This window comes from Monodelphis domestica, chromosome 7, assembly GCF_027887165.1.
Source record: "Monodelphis domestica isolate mMonDom1 chromosome 7, mMonDom1.pri, whole genome shotgun sequence".
Taxonomy (NCBI): domain Eukaryota; kingdom Metazoa; phylum Chordata; class Mammalia; order Didelphimorphia; family Didelphidae; genus Monodelphis; species Monodelphis domestica.
Genome location: NC_077233.1, coordinates 65,598,019 through 65,614,618, shown reverse-complemented (window position 1 = coordinate 65,614,618; position 16,600 = coordinate 65,598,019). Strand labels below are relative to the sequence as shown.

General features: G+C 40.1%; 1 protein-coding gene across 5 annotated transcripts in view; it reads right to left on the bottom strand.

Annotated features, from left to right (window-relative positions):
- FBLN2 (fibulin 2) overlaps positions 1-16,600 on the bottom strand; it is a 258,583-nt gene that overhangs the window by 192,152 nt on the left and 49,831 nt on the right. For 4 of the 5 annotated variants that reach the window (XM_007500354.3, XM_056804787.1, XM_007500355.3 and 1 more), the window contains exon 2: positions 11,149-11,233. The exons of the other annotated variant lie outside the window; for it this stretch is intronic. The gene's annotated coding sequence lies outside the window, so the exon portion shown is untranslated. The remainder of the gene's footprint in view (positions 1-11,148; positions 11,234-16,600) is intronic. 5 annotated transcript variants of the gene reach the window in all.

Below are 16,600 nucleotides of genomic sequence, written 5' to 3'. Positions count from 1 at the left end.
AAGAAGTGCCTTCTCATAGATCTCAATCTAAGAAAATACTGGCTGCAGAGAACTGGAGTTAGATGGATTGAAACCAACAACGCTAGTGGAGGTAAGAGCTTCCAAAGCTAGATTCCTTATCTCTTCTTTGTTCTGTGCCTGCCAAACATGTCTCTGAGTGTACTCAGTTAATCTCTCCTGACCTCAATTTCTTCATGAGGTATTGGATTAGATGATCTTGAAGGTCCCTTCCAGCTCCAAATCCATAAGCCTACGGCTCCATTCTATTATCTCTTTAATTTGCTTTTTCTTAGTGACTTACTACAAAGAGAAGATTGGGTAATACAGTGGGTTTCTTTTAGGGGTGGGGGAGTGGGGAAGAAGTTATATTTCTGAGATTATAATCCCTGTGTACTGGCTATAAAAACAGAAACCAAACTAACTCAGAAATACATGCTCAAGAGTCATTTCCCCAGTAGATAAGAATTTGAAGGATTTTAAAATCTTCAAAAGAAGAATCATTAACAATCAACAACCATATAAAAGATTGTTTGTAATCAACATCAGAAATGTAAATTAAAATAACACTAAAATTTCATCTCATACCCAAAAAACTGCCAGTGGTAGAAAAAATGGCAATAGTTAATGCTGAATATTAGTTCTAGGTAGTTATGCGGCATAGAAGATAGAGTGCTGGGTCCAAAGTCAGGAAGACTCATCTTTCTGAGTTCAAATCTGACCTCAGACACTTACTAGCTGTTTCTATGCAAGTCATTTAATCCTGTTTGCCTCTGTTTCTTCATCTGTAAAATGAGCTGGAGAGTGAAGTGGCAAACCACTGCAGGATCTTTGCCAAGAAAACCCCAAATGGGATTATAATCAGAAATGACTGAAAATAAACAATGTTGGACCAACTATGAAAAGATAGGCACACTATACTTTATTGGTAGAGCTGTGAATCAGTTAAATGGTTCTGAAAAGTGATTTAGAACTATGTAAGAAAAGTCTATAAAGGATCTATAGTCTCTGACCTAGAGATTCTGCTGCTGAGCATAGAGGCTAAGGTGGCCAAAAGCAGAAAGTTCCTATTTATAACAAAATATTCAAAGTAGAGTTTTTTAATAGTAGCAAAATGAACAAACTAGGAGCAAAATGAGTATCCACTAAGTATCCAATGAGTATCCAATTAGGAAATTGATGAACAACTATAACTGAATATTATTGTACTATAAGAAACAACATGAGGAAATCAGAGAAACACAGGAAGATTTGTTTGAATTGATGCAGAGTGAACTATGCAGAACTAGGAAAACAATATAAACAATGACTATAAAGATGCCAGTGAAAAAAATATGAGAACAAATCCAGACTTGGTCATCGAAACTGGAATATTAGACAGATAAACAGGTAGATATACACACACACAAATGCGGGTTTTAGGGTCTAAGACTCTATGTGCAGACCACTGCATATACTCTTTGATGGATCACTATGTCGTGCTGGTTTTCCTTCATTTTTCTTTAGTACAAGGGCAAATTTATTGAGTAGAGATATATTTGGGAAAACTATGTAAAATAAAAAAATACCAAAAACCTTTATTTCTATTAAAGTCAGGAAAGCTATGCCTACCACAGAGATTCGAGGCTTTGAATAAATTCTGAAGTCCTTGAGTAAACCTAGAGGTACATGACTCCAGTTTCCCCGACCAATAGAGAATGCAAGCTCAATGCTAAAGGCAGTTGATCATTGCTGAACTACAGTTTTATAAAACTACCATATCAATGACAGTTTATTGACTTTAAATGCATACAACATTTTTATTCTCCTCTGGCTACTAAGAGGTTAAAGCTCCAGAATTACCCTCACTCCCAGACTTCCATGATGAAACTTAGAGCCCTGCTCCCCCCATCATTCTTTTTCATTTTTAAAACAAGCTCAGCTCAGAGTTGGTTATTTTCTTAAACCGAATGAGGTCATGTGAACTCAAGGAAATATGATCTCTCTGGTGGAGGGTCCAGCTTTTTCTCTTCCCCCCCCCCTCCTTCAAAAACACAAAACAAACTGTCTTGGGTGAGAGCTGAAGTTGAAGATATTCTACCTAAGTATATTGCCCAAGTGAACACTCACAAAATCACAAAGATTAATTTCCATTATTTTTAATCAGCCTTAGAGAATAGAAAATATTGCTTTTGGCTGGGGTGAGGTTTCTAGCATTTTTCTTTCCCAGTCATTCATAACTGGAAAAAAAAAAACAAGACATTCATTAGTGAGGAAAAGAAGCAAAAGTCATTCCTCCAGAATGGGTGAGCAGCTTCCATGGGAGATCAAAGTAAAGAAAAATTAACAGAGGAAATCCAAGTGGCAGGGCTGTCAGGAGATTTAGGAGTCTAATTTGGCATTTCCCCAGAGACTAGCCTCTAAAGCTATCCAGAGGTGAGCCACAAAGACCTATTAGTGGGCAGATTATGGATTGGAGGAAAACTGGCATAGCAGAGCTAGGCGGTATTTACCATGATGCCAATGACTGAAAGTTACCTCTCAGGATCATTTCAGAATGGTGGGTCTCCTTACCTATGGCTAAACAAGAGAGGTGATAGGGACTTAGCCTGTAACAGGTATGCCTTCCACACTGAATGGGCTAGGGGAATGGCACCCTTAGAACTCGAAAATCTGCATAAAATGTTTTGGCTCTCTCCTCCTACCAGAAAAGAAGCCTGAATTTTTTCTTTTTCTTTTATGGGTGCTTACTGCATATATTTATACAATATTTCTATATGTATGTATATATATATATAATACTTTTTCTATATCACCCGCTGGTCTTTGTATATCACAAAAACTCCCCCCCACCCCCACATTCCCATCTAACTTCTTATGCTGATCTGTAATATACAGAAACCGTAATGAGCAAAGTCGTGATATGGAAGGGATACCTTTATTTCACAAGATGGCAGATTTCCCAGGTGGGGAAACTCTCTTTACTGATACAGATCCGTATCTTCTTAGAGAGTTGCCCAAAGAAATGAGATGGTAAATGACCTGCCTAGGATCACATTGTCAGTATATTTCAGAGGCCTTTCTGGCTTCAACAACTGCACTGGATCCAATATACCAACCTGGTTATCATCATGGTAAACTGCTTCAGTGAGACAGAAGGAAGTCGGGGAGGGGATCGTTAGCCCCCCAAAGGAGTGCACATTACTGAGGTTCAAGTACTTGCTTGTACTCTTGACAATAATCCACTCTGTAACTCGGGGAATGTTTCAGCAGGTTTAGATGACATAAGAGTGGAGTTTGATGACACCATGTTGGCTGGGATGTTATTGGGGGGATGCTGTCCCTCTTAATAACATATCTTCCTCCCAGCCCATAGCACAGCATGTGTTTGAGCAATATTTAGAAGCTGGACCCTCCAGGATCGCAACTCTTCTCACTCTTTATTTCTTACTCAGAGCTACAAGGGGCTGGTAGCATGATGTAGTAGAGAATCAGCTCTGAAGCCAAGAAGATCTGGGTTCAAGTCCTGTCACTTGTACATATTAGCTGTGGAATCCTGAGAAAGTCACTTCTAGAGAACTAGAGGTTCACCAAATGGGAGTTGCTGAGAAGATGCCCCACCTTGCATTGGAAGGGAGAGTTCCCTTACCTGGGAGTTCACTTTATTTTTGAATTCACAAATCTAGTCCCTTTTTCTAAACTACAGTCACAGCTATTGGCCTATGCATGGAACACCAGAATCACAGAATCTCTGAATTGGAAGGAACCTCAGAGGGCATCTAGTAGCACCCCAACCTTACCAAGAATCTCTCTAGTGGAGAGATTCAATCTAACCCTCCCCAGTAGGAAGAAGGAAGTGGCAACTCAGCTCTTGCCTTATAACAACAACAACAACATTAGAGCTTACTATATGCCAGGCAGCTAGGTAGAAGATCTGAGTTCAAATCCAGCCTCAGACACTTACTAATTTTATGATCCTGGGCAAGTCAACTCTTTGCCTCAGTTTCAAATCTGTAAAATGAGCTGGAGAAGGAAATGGCAAACCACTCTGGTGTCTGTCAAGAATAGTTCAAAGGGGTCATAAAGAGTCAGACAACTGAAAATACAGAGTAACAATGACAAATGTGCCAGGTGCTGTGCCAAGTGCTTTAAAAGTACTACTTAATTTGGTCCTCACAACATTGTGAGATAGATACCATTAGTATGCCCACTTTATAGATGAGAAAATTGAAGCAGATGGCAAGTAAATAACTTACCCAGGTCACCTAATTAGCAAGTGTCTGAAGCAGGATTTTAACTCAGGTCCTCCTGACAGCATTCTAACCACTATGGGACCTAACTTCTAGAGAGAGAGAAAAACACTATGACCTCAAATATGTTCATTCCACTTTTATAGGATCACAGAACCTAAAGCTAGAAGGGATATGGGAGGTCATCCTACCGCTTTGGGACAGCTTTAATGGTTAATTCAGTTCTTAGTCAATATACACTTATTATATGCCAAGCCATAAGAATAGAAAGAAAAGCAAAAAAATCATTTCTGCCCTCATGAAGTTCATATTCTACATAAAGGAAAGAAATGGTATAAACAACAGCTATATACAAGATATAGACAAGGTAGATGGACGGTGATCTCAAAGGGAAAGTACTAGCACTGGGAAAGGCTTCTTGCAAAAGGTGGGATTTTAGCTGAGATTTGAAGGAAGTAATGGGATGAAGACCAGCAATGAGGGAGTTCCAGGCATAGGGGACAGCTAGTGCAAATGCCCTGAGGTGGGGGATAGCATGTTTTGAATGAGAAACAGTCTGGAGGCCAGTATCACTGGATCAGTCTATATGGGGGGAGTAAAGTGTAAGAAGAATAGCAAGTAGAAGAGGATTAGCTTAGGAAGGGCTTTAAAAACCAAATGGAAGACTAGATTAAGAAGTTTGTTTCTTAGACTAAAACTAAATTTGCCACTCAACAACTTCTATTCATTGTATTTAATTCTCCCCTCTAAGGACATTGAGACCTCTGCCCACTTAGCAGCTAAGATTAGAGATGGAGCCAAAAGCCATGTAAGGTACACCATAGAAGCTTCTAATGCAATGAACAGGGTGGGAAAGGGGGGGGGCAGGGAATGGCAGTTGAGCTAAATAGATTTAAATAGAGCGAGTTCCCCAAAGTTACAGATTAGACTCTGACTTTTTAAAGAATTGGAATTATGTTGTTTTTTTTTTTATCTTTGTAGCTCTAGCCCAAAACAATGCTCTATGGATGCCATAGTTGCCTAATAAATATTTATTTACTTAAGTTGAAAGTTATTTGAATTTGAAGATTAAGGCAATTAGCTTTCTGATCAGAATACTTTCTCACATATGAAATAATTAGCTTGGGACAAAATAATGGAGGTCAGGCTGTCTCCATCCATTCAAAACTCTCTTTTTTTTTTCCTTCAGTGTTGCCTCCTCAGATGCTGATAGCAAGTTAATAAGCTATCCTCCTCCAGGTAACATACTGTATTGAGTCTCACCAGAGTCTTCAGTGCCTTAAACTAGGTGTTTGGAACCTATGGACTTATTTGCTTAATATTTTATAACTATATTTCAATATAACGTAAGTTAATGTGTTTTTGTTTTATGATATAAAAATCTTATTCTGAGAAAAGGACCAAAAGTTTTACCAGACCATGAAATGGGGCCATGATGGGGGAAAAAATGACAAAACACTGAACTGGGTTATGTGTAAAGACCCTTCCAGTTCTAGATTTGGGGTTCAGAAGACCCTTCCTTCAGTCCTGAGAAGAAAGAAGCTAGCCTGGATATGGACTTTACACCACTCATAGAAGGTAAAGTTGAGTCTTTTTACTCAGTCTTCCTCTCTCTCTCTCTCTCTCTCTCTCTCTCTCTCTCTCTCTCTCTCTCTCTCTCTCTCTTCCTTCCTCCCTCTCTCTTTCCCTCCTTCTCTTCTTCCCTCCTTCCTTTCCTGCCTCCTTCCCTTCCTCCCTTCCTTCCTTCCTTCCTCCCTTTCTCTTTCCTTCCTTCCTTTCTCTTTCTTTTCTTTTCTTTTTTATAACTCAGTTTCAATTTCTTTTTTCTTTTCTTTCTTTAAAAAAATATTTACCTTCTGTCTTAAAATTCATACTAAGTCAATTCCAAGGCAGAAGAGAGGTATGGTCAGGAAATTGGGGTTAAATCATTTGCCCGAGTCATACAGCTAGGAAGTATCTGTGGCCAGATTTCAACCCAGGACTTGCCATATCTAGGCCTGGTTCTCTATTCATTGAACCACCTAGCTGCCCCTTTACTCATTGTTTTTCAGAGGGAACAGAGAGAGAGAGAGAGAGAGAGAGAGAGAGAGAGAGAGAGAGAGAGAATACTTGCATTTGGCTTGTATACTACTTCATTCCTGGGGCCCAATAAAACATTTCACAGTGATCAGAAGAATCACAGAATGTTAAGAACTGGAAAAGACCTCAGCAATTATCTGGTTGGGTCTCCTCATCTTACATTTCCTCCCTTTCTTTTTTCTTCTCATCTCTTAAAAAACATTCAGTTTTATGAGGTAGAAAAAGATCCAATTTCTTTGAGTTTGCTGGCCAGGGTAGAGAATGCTAATGAAATACTCCAGTCAGAATCTTTCATCAGTGGTACTTGGAGGCCCATATTGTGACTCAGAGAACTCACTAGCTCAGGGGGTAACAAGATCCCCTGGGCCAGAGGCTTTGCTTGGACTGTGAACTTTCTAGGGGCTCAAAGCTCAACCACAGAGCCTGCAGCTGCCTGGAAGGAATGATCAGTTTATCCAGGAACTGACCTTTTTGAGTCTAAATGCCCTGATTTAGAAATGGCCACATACATGCATGGATCACCCTACATTATGGAGGCAGAATAGAAAGACAGAATGCTAGGGGAAGGAAGCTATGCTGTGCGACCTCTCAGTAGGGTCAGGTTATGCCATCACCATGACCCAATCCATTCCCCTGTGGGGACCACACATAAAGCAAAGGGAAGCCCAACATCAGAGCCCTCAATCCGTGGTGGAGAAAGGAGATATGAAAAGCATTGTAGCCTCTACCTCCTTCGTGGGTGGGCATCAGCACACCATCTCCAAAAGTTGCATTTCTGAGTGAGAATAAGAAAGTATGACCTCAAAAGGGAATCCTTGATCCACATCTTCATTTGAAGCAGACTGAAATTTGGAGAAAAATAACCCTCTAATCAAAGGACTATAGATTTAGAGCTCAAAGGGACCTCAGAAGCCACCAGGTCCAACCCACTCCCCCCATCCTTATTTTGTAGATCAGGAAACTGAGACACCAAAAAGATTAAATTGTTTGCCCTCAACAATCTGAGAGAGAACTTGAACCTAGGTTCTCTTGATTCCAAGACCAATACCCTAACCATTATACTATGCTGATTTTTCATCTCATAAAGACTTTATTACTTAAGCTCCTCAGTATGAGCTTACTCATGAATACTTGCTGGGAAGGGGGTTGTTTTGTTTTGAAAGCTTGCTGTTAATGAGAGTGAGCAGACGGCTGTTTGGTAGTTTTAAAGGGCAAGATAGACTTGACTTTGAGTCAAGTCAAAACCATTCACTTCCCAGTTATGGGAAGCCTCAGTTTCCTCAGCAGTAAAAGAGAGTGCTAATGCTTTCTTTTAATGACACCCCAGCATCTCTCTGAAATGAAAGTTCCTGATTTTAATATCAACATTCTCCCGGGGATACTGTAGCCAAGGAGTCACCGTAGAGTTGAAATGAAGGCTCACCTCACAATGGACAAGCATATGGTAGGCATTAGCAGGCTGCTAATGGAGATGGCACTAAACCTGGAGTCAGGAAAATCTAGATTTAGACCTTGCCTCTGTCACTTATCAGCTAGAAAACAAAAGGCAAGTCATGTAATCTCTCTATGCCTTGGTTTCCTTTCTGTAAAACGAAGGGGCTGGGTTCAGTGTCTTCTAAACAGAGTCCTTACAACTCTCGACTTTTAATCCTAAAATGAACTACAGACGAGGTATTACACAAGAGAAGTGGTAGCTAAGAAGCCAACAGAGAAAAGGTCAAAAAAGAAGAAAAACTGAATAGCTCCCATACTAAAGTAAGAAACAGCTGATGGATACTCTGTCTGCTTCTTTGGTTCCTAGCCAATATCAAGAGAATTCAAAGAAGGCTCCCAGCATATTGGATGAACCCCTTGTGGAGAATTTTTATGAGGATATAGATGAGAGTCCCACAGGATGGGGAACCATAAAAGGGTTGCTATCGACATCACTGGAGGGAATACTCATCATTTGAAGAAATGTTTAAGATCAGAGAACCATTACTTAATGGTATGCATAATAATTGTAGTATAAGAGGAAGCTAAGTAGCTCAGTGGAAACCTGGAATCAGGAAGACCTGAGTTCAAATGTGGCCTCAGACACTAACTGTGTGAACCTGGGCAAGTCACTTAATCTCTATTTACCTTAATCCACAGGAGAGGGAAGTGGCAAAGCATTCCAGTATCTCTGTCAAGAAAATCCCATGGGAATGGCTGGACAAGTTATGGTATGTGGTTATAATGGAATATGAATGCACCATAAGAAATGATGAATTAAATTATTTCAGAAAAACCCAGAAAGATCTATATGAACTGATGCAAAGTGAAATGATCAGAACCTGGAGGATATTATAGAGAGTAACAAAAATACTGTACGATGATCAGCTTTGAAGAACCAAACTATCATCATCAATGCACGGACCCAAGACAACTCCAAAGGCCTCATGATGAAAAATACTGTTCACAGCCATAGAAGTAACTGTCAGCGTATGAATGCATATTGAACCATAGAATTTCTTTTTTCAACTCTTACTCACATATAATGGTATTTATTTTTTAATTTATTTCTATTTTTTCCAGATTATGTCTATATAATTTTTAATATTCATTTTTTGATATTTTGTCATCTGTTTTCTTCCTCCTTCCACTCTTCCCCCCTCCTTAAAAAGGCAAGTGATATGATATAGGTTGGGCATATGATGTTATATAACACATTTCCCTATTCATTATTTTGTGAAACGAGACACATTTTTTTCACTAGAGAAGAATTCATGGAGAATATAAAGTGGTTAGCTTACTTCCTTTATGAGTTTATTCTTTCATGTGGGATATATGTCTTCTTTCACGACATGGGGCATGTGGAAATGTGTATTGCCTGATATGATTGCCAGAATAACCTAAATCAGATTGTTTACTGCTGTGGGCAGGGGATGAAATTGGAATTGAAAAAGGTCAAAAAACAATTGTTTAAAAACTTTCTGCATGCAATTAAAAAAAGATAAAAGGAATAGAAAGTGCAAAAGAAAAGAAAAAAGAACAAGAAAATCTCCTGGACAATCCTGCTGTGCAGTGATCCACAAGGTTACAAATAGTCAAACACAACTGAATTACAAATAATTACAGTACCTACTTCATAGGACCGAAGGAGTGCAAATCTGCTGGCTATTTCTGATTCATTTTGGTTGCCAAGGAAACCTATCTTCAATCTTACAAACTGAAACATTATACACAGGTGAACAAGAGATACTACTTCTCAGCTGTGCTTCCTATACAAGTCAGTCCTGGGCATCAAGGAATCTATTGACCAAGGTGTCACTCTTCACAGATGACAATGGTGCTTGGAATTGTTTGCCTGGAAGTAGAGAGGGCAGACTGATAGGTAGAACAATGAACAGAGGGCTAGGCCTGGAGTCAGGAAGATATGAGTTCAAATGTAGCCTCAGACACATCGATCATGACCATGGGAAGATTGACTGCTATCTTGGAGCCTCAGTATTTTGTTAAATGAGCGAGTAATGCCTGAAGTAACCATCTCATTAGGTGAGCTGCTACCCATGTGTTTTGAATGCTTCAAAATGCTATAGAAATGTTATAAATTATGCATAGTTACCGAATTCAGTTTTTCCCCTTATGTGTGGCTTTCTTTAATGTTTCTAAAAGTTGGCGATTTCCTCATGGTGGGCACTACCTCCAAAATGCAGCCTTCCTATGGGATCCAAATCTCCTTCAGCTCCCCAGGTCTCAGTGTCCTCACTGCTAGATGAAACAGTTGGACTAAATGTTTTTTGTAACCCTGACCATCTGTCTTAGAATTGATACTAAGCATTGATTCCAAGGCAGAAGGTGCAGTAAGGACTAGGCAATTGGGGTTAGGTAAGTGATTTGCTCAGGGTTGCACAGCTAGGAAGTCCACCTGCTACCCCCAACTAAATTATTTTTAAGATCTCTTCAAGCTCTAAATATTAGCTAGCATGGTTGGGGATGTAGACTCTAAATGAACATCCTAATGCAAACACCCCCAAAAGAAATAAATAAACAAACAAACGAACAAATAAACAAACAAATAAATGAATGAATGAATGAATGAATAAATGGATGGAAGCCAATAAATAAATATTAGCTAGCATCTAAAGAATAAAATATGAAGAAGAAGAAGAAGAAGAAGAAGAAGAAGAAGAAGAAGAACAAGAAGAAGAACAAGAACAAGAACAAGAACAAGAACAAGAACAAGAACAAGAAGAACAAGAAGAAGAAGAAGAACAAGAAGAACAAGAAGAAGAAGAAGAAGAAGAAGAAGAAGAAGAAGAAGAAGAAGAAGAAGAAGAAGAAGAAGAAGAAGAAGAAGAAGAAGAAGAAGAAGAAGAAGAAGAAGAAGAAGAAGAAGAAGAAGAAGAAGAAGAATCTACACCTTAGGAAGAAGGTCCTTCATAATGAATTCCCACATTCTTAAAGCATCAATCAGGGCTTTTGTGAGCCAAGACACTGTTGAGCAGGTCTGGGGCAGTTGCAGAGGCAAGACTGCCTCTAGATGAATGGATCTGGGACCCAGCTGTGGACCCTTTGAGCAAGGAGACTATAAAAATAGTTTTAGCACCCTGATGGCCAGGCACCCCCCAAGGCTCTCAGGAATTTCCTTGATAATGACTTTTAATCTCCAAGCTGGTGGCTTTTCCATTCCTGGGGAGGGTATTGCTTTCTCCTGAAGCTTTCTGGATATATTTTTATTAAAAGAACTGTTTATCTTGTGCTCTAAGTGATCTGTGTTTTATCAGACATAGAACTAGAATCAGGATAAACTTCCACACATCATAGGAGAGAAGGGCTTCATTTGAGACCTGAGTGATTAGGATGAGAAATTGGAACTGACCTTTGAGAGTTTCACAAACAGAGGAGGATGGGAAGCCGTTCTCTGGAAGCAGCCAAACCAACAGGAAGCTCTCAGGTACCACTGCCTAAAGAAACATAAGCAAAACAGTTTGCCACCAATTGGAATAACACAATCTCCCACCCCACCCCCTGCCAGGGCCAAAGAAGGAGTCAAGACAGAGCATGTTCACAAAGGGGAAAAAAATCCAACTTTATTCTCTGAGCCACTAAAAGAACCTTTAACTTAATAGTCCTTGACAATAAAGCAGTGTTAGCATAGGATGACTTGGATATAAACTCTCTCCAGCTGGTAGAAAATGTTTGCTTAAGCCCAAGCCCCAAAGAAGCAAAAAGATTCTGTTACTTTCAGGGTCTACAGAAAAGTCAGAAGTAGGGAGAGAAAGAAGATCAAATTAGGAGGTGCCTGAATGGCCCTTTTCTTTCTGATGGAGAAGAACAGGGAAAAATGAATCCTTTTAGAGATGTGATAATAAAAATAGAGTAATGCCAATATAATAGACTGCAAAGGACAAAGATTTTATGTTAGAGGACCTGGGTTCAAATTCCTAACTCAAGCATTGAACTACTTGTGTGATCTTAGACAAGTCATTTAACTTCTTGATTTCCTCATCTGAAAAATGTAAAGTCAAACTAGAAGGTCTCTAAAATCCTCTATAGACTTACATGTCACAAAATTACAGAATCACAGAGTCTCCAGGGAAGAGAGAACAAGAGAGAAAGTACCTCGGCATCCATCTAATCTGACCCATAACCAAAGGAATACTGATTACATCGTATCTGACAAGAAGCCATCCAGCCCTGCTTGAAGACATCACCCTTAGAAGTGGGAAGCCATCATGGCGGCTCCAGGTCATCTCCTTTTGAATGGTTCCAATTGTTAGGAAGTTTTTCCTGACATCCAAATTAGATATGCCTCTCCATTGCCCCTACTTCAACCAGAAGTCCCCGAGTAAAGAAATTACCCCCTTCCTTTACATGGCAATCCTTCAGATACTCAAAAATAGTGACCGCATCCTCCCATCCTCTGCCACATGTGCTCTTATCCAGGACAAACATTCCTAGTTACTTCGGTGTCATGGACTTGAGATGTTTCTCTGTCTTAATGCCCTTCCTCAGGATGCTCTCCAGCTTCTTAATATCTCTCTTGAAGAAGGACAGGAATGTAAGGACGCCTTGAAGGACCAAGTTGTGTCCATTGATGCAATGCATTTGCACCCACTAGAGATAGGAGAAAAATGTTTTTTTCAAAGTAAAATTATAACATCTTCTTTTAATTATTTGTACTTAAAACACATTTGCACATGTAGGAAAAAATCTTAACTAATTGGCATGCCTGATCCTTCTGCTGTTAAGTCGTGGTCCCCAGAATTGAAGGCAATGCTCCAGAGGAGCCTGGATGAAGGCAGAGAACCTCTCTTTTCCTGAAAGCTATGCCTCTCTCAATATAGCCTAAGTTTCCATTAGCTTTTTAAAAAACCTTTACCTTTTGTCTTAGAATTAACATTTTGTATTGGTTTTAAGGCAGAAGAACAGTAAGGGCTAAGCAATGAGTGTTAAGTGACTTGCCCAGGGTCACACAGCTAGGAAGTATCTGAAGCCAGCTTTCAAGCCATGACCTCCTGTCTCTAGGTCTGGCTCTCAATCCACTAAACTACCTAGCAGCCCCCTCCCATTAGCTTTTGAGGTTGCTGCCTCACACTTGCAGAGCTTGTAGTCCACCCACATCCCCAGATCATTTTCAGAACAACTGTGGCCTCTCCATGCTTCTTACCCTTGTGAAATTAGATTGGTGTCCTTGTTGTCACTGTTGGTACTCAAGTGCAAACCTTTACATACATGCTTTTGAATTTCATCATGTTAAATTCAGCCAAACATTTAAGTCTGTCAAAATCTTTCTGGATCTCATCACCCACTGTGTTAGCTGTCCCTCTTGGTTTGGTATCCTCTGCAGATGTGATGAGCCTACTATCTATGCCTTTGTCCAAATCACTGGGAAAAAATATTAAATTTACATGACTTCCAAGTTGAACTCTGAAGCCTCCAACCCAGGGGGGTACAGAAAGCCTTTTGACTTTACTGCCAATAGCTAACTGTTCCGGCTGAGAGAGAGCTCTCCCCAGTTTGCCACTGCCCCCAAAGCTTTCTTCCTCTCTAGATAGTTCCTTCCCTCCCTTCACACAAAGGTACTCTGACACCGCCATCTGGACTCAGGAAATGGGGTCTGAGATTAGCCTGTAAATGGTCTGTAAATGGTTGAGGCATAAAACAAAAAAGTAGTCCTCTGTAACCTGGAGAATGGTGAGGGAACCAGATCATAGTCATTTGTATTTCTAACCCAGGAAGATGAAGGGAAAATCCAACTCCAATCAGCCCAATTAGAATCTAGACAGAGTTGCTGGGAACGTAGCAGCAAGTGTCTTGGAAACAGGGATGAATTGAGAATGGGGGACAGACTAGCTTGGTACAAAGCTTGAAGTCTTTCATATTTCAAGACCTCCGTTAGATTTCCTTTCACAGAATGAGTTGAATTCATGAGAGTGGGCCTAAGCAATGACTGAGTTATGGGAGAAAACCCATGGGAGGTGGGGGTTAAACCCAGCAGGTCTCAGCTAGGGCACAGCTCCCAAGGTTTAGATATCAAAGCAGAGGGGACCTGACGGGCATGATTTCAGAGATGCTGCAGAAGGGCATTCGAGTCTCCTACAGCTATCCCATTGAAATCAACACTTCCAAAGATGAGGTCCACAGCACTAAGATACCATGTCTTCAAGAGACTTTTATTAGCAGAAAGTGCAAGGAAGAGAAATGGCAAACCAAGATATTACCGACCATGAGCACCCAAGCATGAGTTAGGTTTTTTGTCTTCAGAATATCAGAAGATGAGAAAGGAAAAGTCTGGAGTGTGAGGCTCTGCCTATTGAGAACAGATCTCGATTCAACTAATCAATCAATCAAGAAGCATTTCTTAAAGCTTCCTATGTACTAGCCCTGTGCTAAATTCTAAGGATACAAAGAAAAAGAAAAAGCACAATATAAATAGCAACACTTGCATTCTGTAAGATCCAATCAGACGGATATCCCGGGAAATAATGAAAAAAAAAAACACAAATGATGGGGGCCTTGCAATCCCAGATCTCAAACTATATTATAAAGCAGCGGTCATCAAAACAATTTGGTACTGGCTAAGAGACAGAAAGGAGGATCAGTGGAATAGACTTGGGGTAAAAAGGACCTCAGTAAGACAGTCTATGATAAGCCCAAAGATCCCAGCTTTTGGGACAAAAATCCACTATTTCATAAAAACTGCTTGGAAAATTGGAAGACAGTGTGGGAGAGACTAGGAATTGATCAACACCTGACACCCTACACCAAGATAAATTCAAAATGGGTGAATGACTTGAACATAAAGAAGGAAACTATAAGAAAATTAGGCAAACACAGCATAGTATACATGTCAGACCTTTGGGAAGGGAAAGATTTTAAAACCAAGCAAGACTTAGAAAGTGTCACAAAATGCAAAATAAATAATCTGGAATACATCAAATTAAAAAGGGTTTGTACAAACAAAACCAATGTAACTGAAATCAGAAGGGAAGCAACAAATTGGGAAGCAATCTTCATAAAAACCTCTGACAAAGGTTTAATTACTCAAATTTACAAAGAGCTAAATCAATTGTACAAAAAATCAAGCCATTCTCCAGTTGTTAAATGGGCAAGGGACATGAACAGGCAGTTTTCAGATAAAGAAAACAAAACTATTAATAAGCACATGAAAAAGTGCTCTACATCTCTTATAATCAGAGAGATGCAAATCAAAACAACTCTGAGGTATCACCTCACACCTAGCAGATTGGCTAACATAATAGCTATGGAAAGTAATGAATGCTGGAGGGGATGTGGCAAAGTAGGGACACTAATTCATTGCTGGTGGAGTTGTGAATTGATCCAGCCATTCTGGAGGGCAATTTGGAACTATGCCCAAAGGGCAATAAAAGACTGTCTGCCCTTTGAGAACATTGCACACAGAGACTGATACACTGTGGTACAATCGAAGGTAATGGACTTCTCCATTAGTGTCAATGCAATGTCCCTGAACAATCTGCAGGGATCTAAAAAACAATAGCCATAGTACTGCTGGGTTTGTACCCCAAAGGGATAATAAGGAAAAAGACTTGTACAAGAATATTCATAGCTGAGCTCTTTGTGGTGGCCAAAAATTGGAAAACAAGGGGATGTCCTTCAATTGGGGAATGGCTGAACAAAGTGTGGTATATGTTGGTGATGGAATACTATTGTGCTAAAAGGAATAATAAAGTGGAGGAATTCCATGGAGACTGGAACAACCTCCAGGAAGTGATGTAGAGTGAAAGGAGCAGATCCAGGAGAACATTGCACACAGAGACTGATACACTGTGGTATAATCGAAGGTAATGGACTTCTCCATTAGTGTCAATGCAATGTCCCTGAACAATCTGCAGGGATCTAAAAAACACTATCCACAAGCAGAGGATAAACTGTGGGAGTAAAAACACCGAGAAAAAGCAACTGCTTGACTACAGGGGTGGAGGGGATATGACTGAGGAGAGACTCTAAATGAACACTCTAATGCAAATACCAACAACATGGAAATGGGTTCAAACCAAGAACACATGTGATACCCAGTGGAATCGTGCGTCGGCTATGGGAGAGGGAAAGGTGATGGGAAGGGGGGGGGGGGAGGAAAAGAAAATGATCTTTGTTTCCAATGAATAATGTTTGGAAATGACCAAATAACATAATGTTTAAAGTGAAAAAAAAAGATCCAATCAGACTTGGGGATTTGGACTTCATCAGTACCCTTTGCCCATCTGATGGGAAGGCAGAGCCATGAACTTCGAAATCTCCATTTAAGGAGGGGTTCCAAGTCATCTCTTCATTTCCTGCCTGGTTTCACTCTTTTGGACATTCCCATCTTGGGTTAGGGGTAGGAAAGGAAGAGGTACCTTCCCCCATCTTAGCTTTTCAGCCTCTATTCATATAGTCTTTCTCCATTATATTGGTTTTTATTTAAACCCTTACTTTTTGTCTTAGAATCAATACTAAGTATTGGCTCCAAGGCAGAAGAGCAATAAGGGCTAGGCAATGAGGGTTAAATGACTTGCTCAGGGTCACACAGCTAGGAAATGTCTGAGGTCACATTTGAACCCAGAACTTCCCATCTCTAGATGTGGCTCTCTATTCCCTGAGCTACCAAGCTGCCCTGGACCCATTGCCCTGCCTCAATTATATTGTTTGCTCCTTGAGAGCAGAAGCTGTCTTTCTTTTTCCTCTTTGTATCCCAGTGACTAGCTCCATGCCTGGCAAATAGTAAGCATTTAATAAATGTTTATTGATTGACTGACTAACACGACCCCCTAGGACACTAGGGTGTTGGGGAGGGAGGGAATAGAGAA